Consider the following 8,872-nt stretch of genomic DNA (forward strand, 5'->3'; position numbering starts at 1 on the left):
CATTATACTTAATATCAATAAACTGATAGAGATTTTTATATATACATTTTTTAGATATGTATTTATTGAAAATTATTGTGCATATCTCTCGAGAGAGTTAAAGATGAGCAACGATATCCAATCAGAGATCAAGAGATATCTTAGTCTCACATTAAGGCAAACCAAATGCATATCATAATATATGCAACCTGTAAACCCAATCACCCTCAGCTAACTGTAAATACCTCTTACTTTTTAATATGACCATAATTAAAAAGAGTTTTATGCTCAAATGGAAGTCCCACCACAACCTCTGGACCAATTAAGCGCATTCCGCAACGGGCTGTGGCTGGCCCCCTTTTTGGCCATTTATCCTAATAGTTTTACAAGAGTGGCGAAATTTATGCTCAATTAAACATGCGCTACCAATGTCACTCCGGCAAACCAATTAAATAAATTGGCGCAACTTCGAGTGGCGAACTATGATAATAACCTTTAGCTTGACTTGGCTAAGAGCACATTCACATTCACACTGACACTCACACTCTAACCTGTGGGCCAACCCGTTCGGTTATGGCCCGCACCCGCATTGAATTTTCCTCAGCTTTTTGCGACTTAATGAACATACGCTTTGAAATGGAAATTAAGGTAAATAGTTTAGTGAATTGCTGGCTTACTCTAAGTTCGGGTTGCCTGCTGGCTTAAGCGCTTTGCGGGCTTCTACTACTCCTTTCGCATTGCTTCCACCTGGCGCTTAGTCACCCTCTAGTGCAATTATCCTTGACATTCGCAGCTATAGTTCTACGAACTGCAACGTAATGTCACCATGCATATTTAACTTTTTTAACGGGTTTTTTCCTGGTCTATATGTATATAATATATATGCATTACTTCAAATAATTGTCTATGTCCAAAGAGCAGTGACTAAAACTTTATAGGAAAAACACAATTCATGAATAGAAAAAATCGATTTAAAAAAAATAATAATAATAATTTAAAAAAAATTTTTAATGGGTTAAGAGTATTAGAAAATGAATAGTGAAATATTATTTATTTTTAGTTATTTTTTTAAATTTATTTATTTATTTATTTTTTTATTTATTTATTTTATTTTTTTATATATTTTTTTCTGCAATATACTGCAATATAGACTGCAATATATTAATCATCATCCATAATAAATTTACTAATTTTATTTAATAAAATTTGTTGTTTTATTTCAAACTTGTTTATTTTAAAACTCAGACTGCAAAATTTATACATCAAATTTGTTATATCTTTTATATATAATTTTAAATTTATTAATAGAGGAATTAAAGCAACTCTTGACTACCTCCTAAACTATATGATAGTTCTATAATAATTTATTTATTAAATCTATCAAATGATTACTTTAAACCTAAACAAATACAAACGACGCAAATGACTTATGAATATAGGAAATATTGATTTTAGAATTTTATATATATATATATATTTTTTTTTTATATATTTAAAAATATATATTTTTTGTATATATTTTAAAAAAATATATTTATATGTTTATATATTTTTATTAATTTCACAATAAGCCAACCTATTTATGTATCACTTCAGGCACTGCTGTTTCTCTACATGGACGAGCTCTAATAGATCTTACTCCTTCCACTTTATGACTCACTTCGGCAGCTCTGGACAAACGCTGTGAGTGTAATGACAATTTAAAAGTAAAATTCATTTCCACTTACAACTTTTTCAGCGCAAACATTTCGATAAAAAACAAACATTGACTGAGCCCTGGCAATTAGCGTGACAAAAACAACAGCAACAAAAACAAAATAACAACAACATTGGTAAGTGACAGATGAAGCAGCAGCATAAGAACAACAATAGAGACACTTGAAAATGTTGCCACTGTCAATGCCACACTGCCACAAGGCGACCTTTGTTTAGCATTTTTGGCGCTGTTGTGTCAAACGCAGCATGATAAGGCGCTCAAGTGTGGCTCGCCCAGATTTCAATTTGAACTTGGCATCAAATTAGCAAAGCTCTTCTCGTGTCTCGCTTTATGCCAATGACAGCCCAGGCCAAACACTCTCAATTCAGTTCAGTTCACTTCAGAGGAGAGGGAGAGTATGCAAAATCCGAGACAAAACACTTGAGACTGCTGAAACCGAAAACAGCAGACAACAGTTGCAATTAGCAGCGTAAACAAGCATCAATTGGTTAGAGCTTGTAGAATGAATTTCCGAAAATTGAGCCGAGACGATGGCTAAGTAGGTCGGCTCTGGCATGGCGCAGCCCTTCTGATTTATATGGACGTGTGGTTGGCGCTTTTAAAATAAACTAATTAAGTTAATTAGCTACGATTTGGATGCGTGTTCGGTAGATGCCACGCTGCATGGACTGCACTCTGCTCAGCTTAAACAGCAGCCTTTGGCATTATTATGAAAATTGCAACAGCAAAAAATCGGAGAAAAAAATAATACAAAAAATAAAAAATCATTTGCAACAGCTACCGGTTAGTATTAACGCATTATGCAAAAGACACAAAAGAGCTCAAAGCGGGGGCAGACACAAAAGTTTGCGAATTACATATTAAATGCAAAAGGAATTTTATTTACTTATTCATACAAAGTAAACTAATTTTATGTATTTTATTTTATATTTATTTTTGTATTTTTTCTTTAATTTTTAATTTCGTATTTGCTGTTTTATTTATTTATTTTTTATTTTATTTTTAATTTGATTATTTAAATATATTTTTTCAATTTGTTGTCTTATATTCTCTTCAACATTTTATGTAAATACTTTCTTTAGAATTTGTATTTTTTTAATTTTTTTTTATTTAAATTTAAATTTATTTATTTATTTAAAAAATAAGTTTGTTAGATTAGTTCTTTGTTGTTCTTCCTCCATTTTTATTTTATTTTATTGGTAGATTCTCATTTATTTTGGTTTTTTTATTTTAACTTTATTCATTTAATTCATAGTTTCTTTATTTATTTATATTTTTAAATTGTTATATTTATAATTTTTTTTAATTTAAATGTTTTTTTTAATGCCTTGTTAAAATGTATTGAAAAAAATTTATATATATAATTTTCTTTTCTTGAGAAATTAAAAATTGATTTTTATGCACCAAATAAATACATCATTTTGGCAATAAACTCATCAATTAGCCCTCTTAAACAAAAACGAAAAAAAAATTTGTAAAAAGCCATCATCAAGCAGACAAAAAAAATAACACCGAAACGCAACGCATTTTTAATGGATTTTTTTCTCGCTCTCTTCATGGGTTGCGGGACTTGGGCTGTTGATGTGGAGTATATTTTTTTTGAGGGGGAGGGGGCGGGTTGGGTATGGTATTGCTGGCATTATGCGGCATTATTGTTGTTTGTTTTCACAGAATGCCCTGACACCAGGCAAGCAAACAAACAACAACAACAGCAACGACATTTCCATGTTGATTTTGTTGTTGTTTTTTGTTTATATTAAAACCTGCGGTCAGGGCGTGTTGCAGTTGCAGATTTTTACACGCAGCCATTAAAAAGGCACTCGGAGGCGACTCTCGGCCAGGTGATGACGACTGAGGATTTGGTCGACGGCTGCGCGTGGCTGAAGCGTGAAAAATGCAACAGACATTGCCAAAAATGCCATAAATAAGTGCAGCAACAGCAGAGCCGAGCGAGAGGGAGAAAGAGAGAGAGAGACAGAGAGTGAGGGCTCGAGAGCTGGAGAGGGAAAAAGTGTTAATAACACTAATTTGTCTGCGGTCAAAATGGTAATTTTTGTGGATATTCAGTTGGCCCGGATTGGGTTTGAGTTTGGGGTTTTGCGTGCTGATTGCCAATGGGCGCCTTTGGGGCTCGGGCTTGGGATTTGGTCAGTAGGTGAAAGGCAGGCAAGCACACAGATAATGAGCTGTAAACGAGAAGCCATTGATTGCTGCTGAATTTACATATAATTGGGTGCAAAATGTGCCCAAAATTAGCCAAAAAAGAGGTGTGAAGCAGAAGCACAGCAAGAGTTTTATGCAACGGAAATCGATCTGATCAGGCCAAACACTTGGCATGCTTTTTGTTAGCTGAGCCCAGAGTCCATTAAACAGGGGCCCCCACTCCACAAGCGCGCAGACATATGCCATAGACTAGCGCCAGTTAATTGCCATGGGCATAGACAGAGGCCGGTGAGTCGCGACTCGCGACGCTCATCTGGGATCAGTTGATGCGCCTCTTGCCCGTTGCGGTGCTCATATGTTAATGGCACTCCGTCGCCTGGCCATGCCATGCCCCTGCCCCAGCCACTCTATCGGCGGTACTTAGTTTTCCTCCAACAATTTGTGGCTTCAACATCTTTGCCTTTGACTAATTCACGTTGAGTATTTTCCTCTCTTTTTTCTTACCCATTTCTTGTTCGTGATTTGCGGCAATTTTGGTAAAGTGTCTAGCGAGGTTCTAATGTTATGACCGGGGCCAGAGATGCGGCACCGGCAATAGACCACACCACACCACATCACAGAGCCTAATGCATTTCGAACTTCTCTGTTTTGTGGCGATAAGGAAGAAAATTGTTTATAATGAGGTTCTGCGGTCGACGCTCAATTCAGTTTACTTAATTGTTCCAAGCGGCCACTGGATTTACGCTGCCACGGTCAATTAGGCCGTAGTTCTTCTACCCGTAGGTAGCCAGTCCTCCACCAGAACTTGATGATTTGACTCGGCTAATGCTCAACTAATTGAGTAATTTCTGACTATTTGGTATCAATCATTGGGCCGGCTCAGCCCTGCTCCTTATCCAATTTCTGAGAACGAGTTGCCTGAACTTCAAGTTTCTCCCTTTTCTCTTCATCCAGCTGGGCATTGCGAATCTCCCAAAAGGCGCTTTATTGTTACAAATTTGCTGGCAGTTCCGCAGCATCCTTTTACAGCAGCTTCCCAGAGGCAGTCGACTGCTATTCCTTTGGGTGACATGCTTTCACTTCTTAACCTGGTCATCAATCATTCGCCTTGACTTTCTTTGTAATCTGCTTGGTCCAGTGGGTTAGTTATCGGCAGTTAAATGTGACTATAAATCGAAAAATTATAAACGCTTAGCACTGACCGCCAGACAGAGCTCGAAAGACACCCTCCAAAGGGAAGATGAATTCGTGTCGATGACGAACTTGCAATGCTCTTTAGGATCTGGGCATTAGCTTGTGCTCAAACCGTATAGCTTAGCTAATGTGCTTCTGTTCTGAGAATTTGGCCAACTTTTTAAGCCTTTAACAAATCCAATTGCTGGACTGCTGCTTACCAATTCAATTGACTAACTCTTGGCCATTTCGATAAACAGTTGGCAAATTTATGCATTTATTTTGACATGCGGCATGATTTATTAACCGTAAGTAATTTGTAAATACACACACACACACACACATACAGACATACACATACTGACAGTTTCAGGACGGCTGCAAAGGGGTTAGGGTATGACCAGTCGGGTTGCCAACCCCTGCTCTGTTGGTCAGCCCTTTTTTTGGGGGTAGAGAGAATGTTTTTTTTTTGTCTTTCTCTTCTGCTTGTTTTTTAAATATATTTGCATTGGCGCATTCGTAACCGCATCGAATTTGTTTGTAATAAAAATGTAAATGCCATCGGACGCCACTTCAAGACGAGTTTCACTCCGAACCACAAAGAAAAAAAAAAAAAACAACACAAGAGAAACAGAAACAAAAACGAGTTGCCAAAAGAAATGAAATACGACCGCAAACTGACACTTGAGGATGAGCTTGGACCATGGCGTAACCCTTTTCGGTTTTGGTCAGCTCAGATCAGGATAGGGTTTGCCCTGATACGCATTTGGCCAAGTGGTTTGGCAGCTTGCTTCACTCTGACCCTCGCCTTGACCAGTCGCCTTTCTCTGCGGCTAATAAATGGGTTTTATATACATCATCGGTTATTTTGATTTATGCCTAAAGTAAATACAATTTGCAACATTTTGATAAGCATTAGCTGAACTAATGCCACACAGTTGCCAGCTTGCGTGTCATTTACCTTTGTGTAGATCATTAAAACGCTGCTGGGGAGCATTGGGGGAACCAGATAATGCAAACAGAACTTGAGTTTGAATTGGAAAAACTATGCCGCCCCCTGCCCAAAATCCCAGTCCCCATTCGAGAGGCCGCTGAGGCAGCTAAGCATTTGCCAAGGTGACGCCTATTCTTGTTATTTTTAGCGCCAAAAACAAAGAGTGAAATAAAAAGAAAGAAAACAGGAGTAACACCGCTGCTATCGGGTGATATTGACTGCATAATACTCATTCACAGAGAAAACTAAATTTAGGAGCGAATAAAAGTAATTAAATTATCCCAATACATGGGAATACTTAGTTTTTTATATTATATCATCACCATATCTATTCAATCTTGGCTTGTCAACACGAATATATATACCCAAATTTTAGTAAAGTATTGAAAAAGTATTTCCTGATTTGCCACGCCTCCCGAGCGCATATTGGAAGAACATTCACAGGTATAATTGAGAATATTTTCCAAATTTCACATAAATAGCACTATAAATAATAGCATTTCTGAAATACAGACATAATATTAAGTGATTTACCACGCCTCTAGAATAGGTAAGGGGAAAATCCTAATACTTCATCAGATCCACGAATATATATTTCAAATTTTAAATTTCAACAGAGATGAAATGGATAGATAGATCCAGAGATACAGAAAAGACAGCAATATAGTTATTCCACAAAACCAATATGCTCATTTCACATTATGAATGCGCATTAAATCGAGCAAAGACAAACAGTGTACAAATTTTAAAATAAATTTAGTAGCGTGTGTTGGGCTGCTGCTGCTGCTCCCCTCCCTTGCCTTACCATAGGCTCGCCCGCATTTGCTGCTGTCTTCGAATGACTTATTAGGATTTCTATCTGGGCGCTTAAAAACAATGAAATATGTTTATAATTAATTAGATTTTCATTTCATTTTTTGTTGAGGGTGTTTTTCTTCGTTTTTTGCCTTTCTTTCTTTATGCTGATGATGCTCACACATTTACACATCGTTTTCAGTCTGAGGGAGATTAGGCGACGACGTTGACACAAGGAAATGAGGAATATTTGAAAATTTACAAGTGAAAACAAATCAAGACTAATGCCCATAAATATATATATCTTTATTTATGTATATTCACGTAGCTTAAGGCACCGCAATTTAATGGGCAAACCACACCCATTTAATTACCCAAACAACACTTGAAATGCACTTAAAACAATAAATTAAATGGATCTACGGCCAGCGAGCGAGCAGAGCTAGCGAAACTATCAAAGCTACTTAATAAACAAATTTTCACATAAAATTACAATTTGGTTGAGCACACAGGAAGTGCCGCAAGAAATAGTCGGAAAACAATGTGAATGAGATAGAGAGAGAGCAGGGAGTTTGTGTGAGGGAGTGAGAGAGCGAGAGTCACAAAAAATCCACTTAATGAAATTTATGTGCAGGAGTGGCTCAGGACACACATGAACCACACAGATAAGTCGGAGGGCACATAAAAAAGATAAAGTGTCCGAGAACCCAAAACCGACTGACTACCCCGATATGCCCTCGAGTGTGGGCTGGGTGTTTCGTAGGTGTGTGCAGTCCAGGTCAGGCGGCGAGTAATAATTATATTTTTATTGGACATTTATTGCCCAAAAACGAACAACATTTTAATCACATTGTCGAGGCGTTGCAAAGTGTGGGGCTTTATGTGCCGGAACTTCCTGTTGCTGCAGGACGAGGACGAGGCCAAGTTAGAGACATGGGAAACATCTCGGAGTCGGAGGCTGACATTGAATTGCTTTTAGAAATGTGTTTATCGAACAAACAATTCTCAATAATTTGCGTTACCTACGGCCCAACAAAAGAAGAAATGTGATTTGTAATTCAATACAAAAGGAATTTCGGGGCAGCCAATGAGCAAGTCACTTTCCAGCATTGAAAGATAACCAACCTCAAACAAACAAATAAATAAATAAATCGCGCTGCTAATTAAAGGCGGCAGAGCAGCGGGCACAGAGCAAGCGGCGAGCGTTTGAAGCGGCCCAAAATAGGAGCAGAAGAGCTAAGAAATATCAAAAAGAGGAAGAACACTAGACAACACAGCTGAAGCACTGAGTTGATAGTTGTTGGGGTCTCGCCAGCCAACCAAATTCAATTGAAAGAAAGCGAGCGACACACGCATTGACATGAGCAGCAAACAGGAAAAGGGCAACAGCCACTACTTAAGTGTCTTAAGTGTCGACACCGACTATGAAATACACTTCACTTTTCACTTTAATTGGGTTAGGTTTAGTTGGAGAAATTCAGAATATTGTCTGAATAATTGATGAGTTGATCTACAAAATAAATAGTGTTCTGTTTTATGAAAATTATGTAAAAAATAAAAAATAGTTTAATAAATAATAACTAATTAATTCTGAAAATTACGTAATAAATAAAAAATAATTTAATAAATAACTTGTTAAAAAAAAATAAAATAAAATAAATTCAATAAAATAACGTTATAAATTTTACTCAATTTATTTTATTTTTATTTTTATTTATATTTTTTATTTATATATTTTCTTATATTTTAAAATTAATTTAATATACATACACTCAAAATTTGTTTCAAATATATTTTTTAATTGAGAGACTTTTAAGTCATTTCTATATTCTATACAGAAAAATCTTAACATGTTTTTCTCGACTTTCTTGACTTTCAATTAAATATAAAATATGAATTTTTACTTAAATACTACGAAAAATTTTATATAAAATTCTATATTAAATTGTTTGCCATTAAGAGAAAATGATTCTGTATTAAAAATGTACATATATTTTACATGTATTTATAAAAAAAAAAAAAGCAGAGGACTTTTGTTTAAAAAAAAAAAA

General features: G+C 36.0%; 1 long non-coding RNA gene across 1 annotated transcript; it reads left to right on the forward strand.

The window, feature by feature from the left end:
* The first annotated feature begins 1,574 nt into the window (after positions 1-1,574).
* Positions 1,575-1,800, forward strand: LOC122757504. The gene is made up of 2 exons (XR_006357562.1): positions 1,575-1,662; positions 1,718-1,800. It is a non-coding gene; the product is annotated as an uncharacterized LOC122757504 (long non-coding RNA).
* Positions 1,801-8,872: the final 7,072 nt, after the last annotated feature.

This window comes from Drosophila mojavensis, unplaced genomic scaffold (genome assembly GCF_018153725.1).
Source record: "Drosophila mojavensis isolate 15081-1352.22 unplaced genomic scaffold, ASM1815372v1 contig_74, whole genome shotgun sequence".
NCBI lineage: Eukaryota > Metazoa > Arthropoda > Insecta > Diptera > Drosophilidae > Drosophila > Drosophila mojavensis.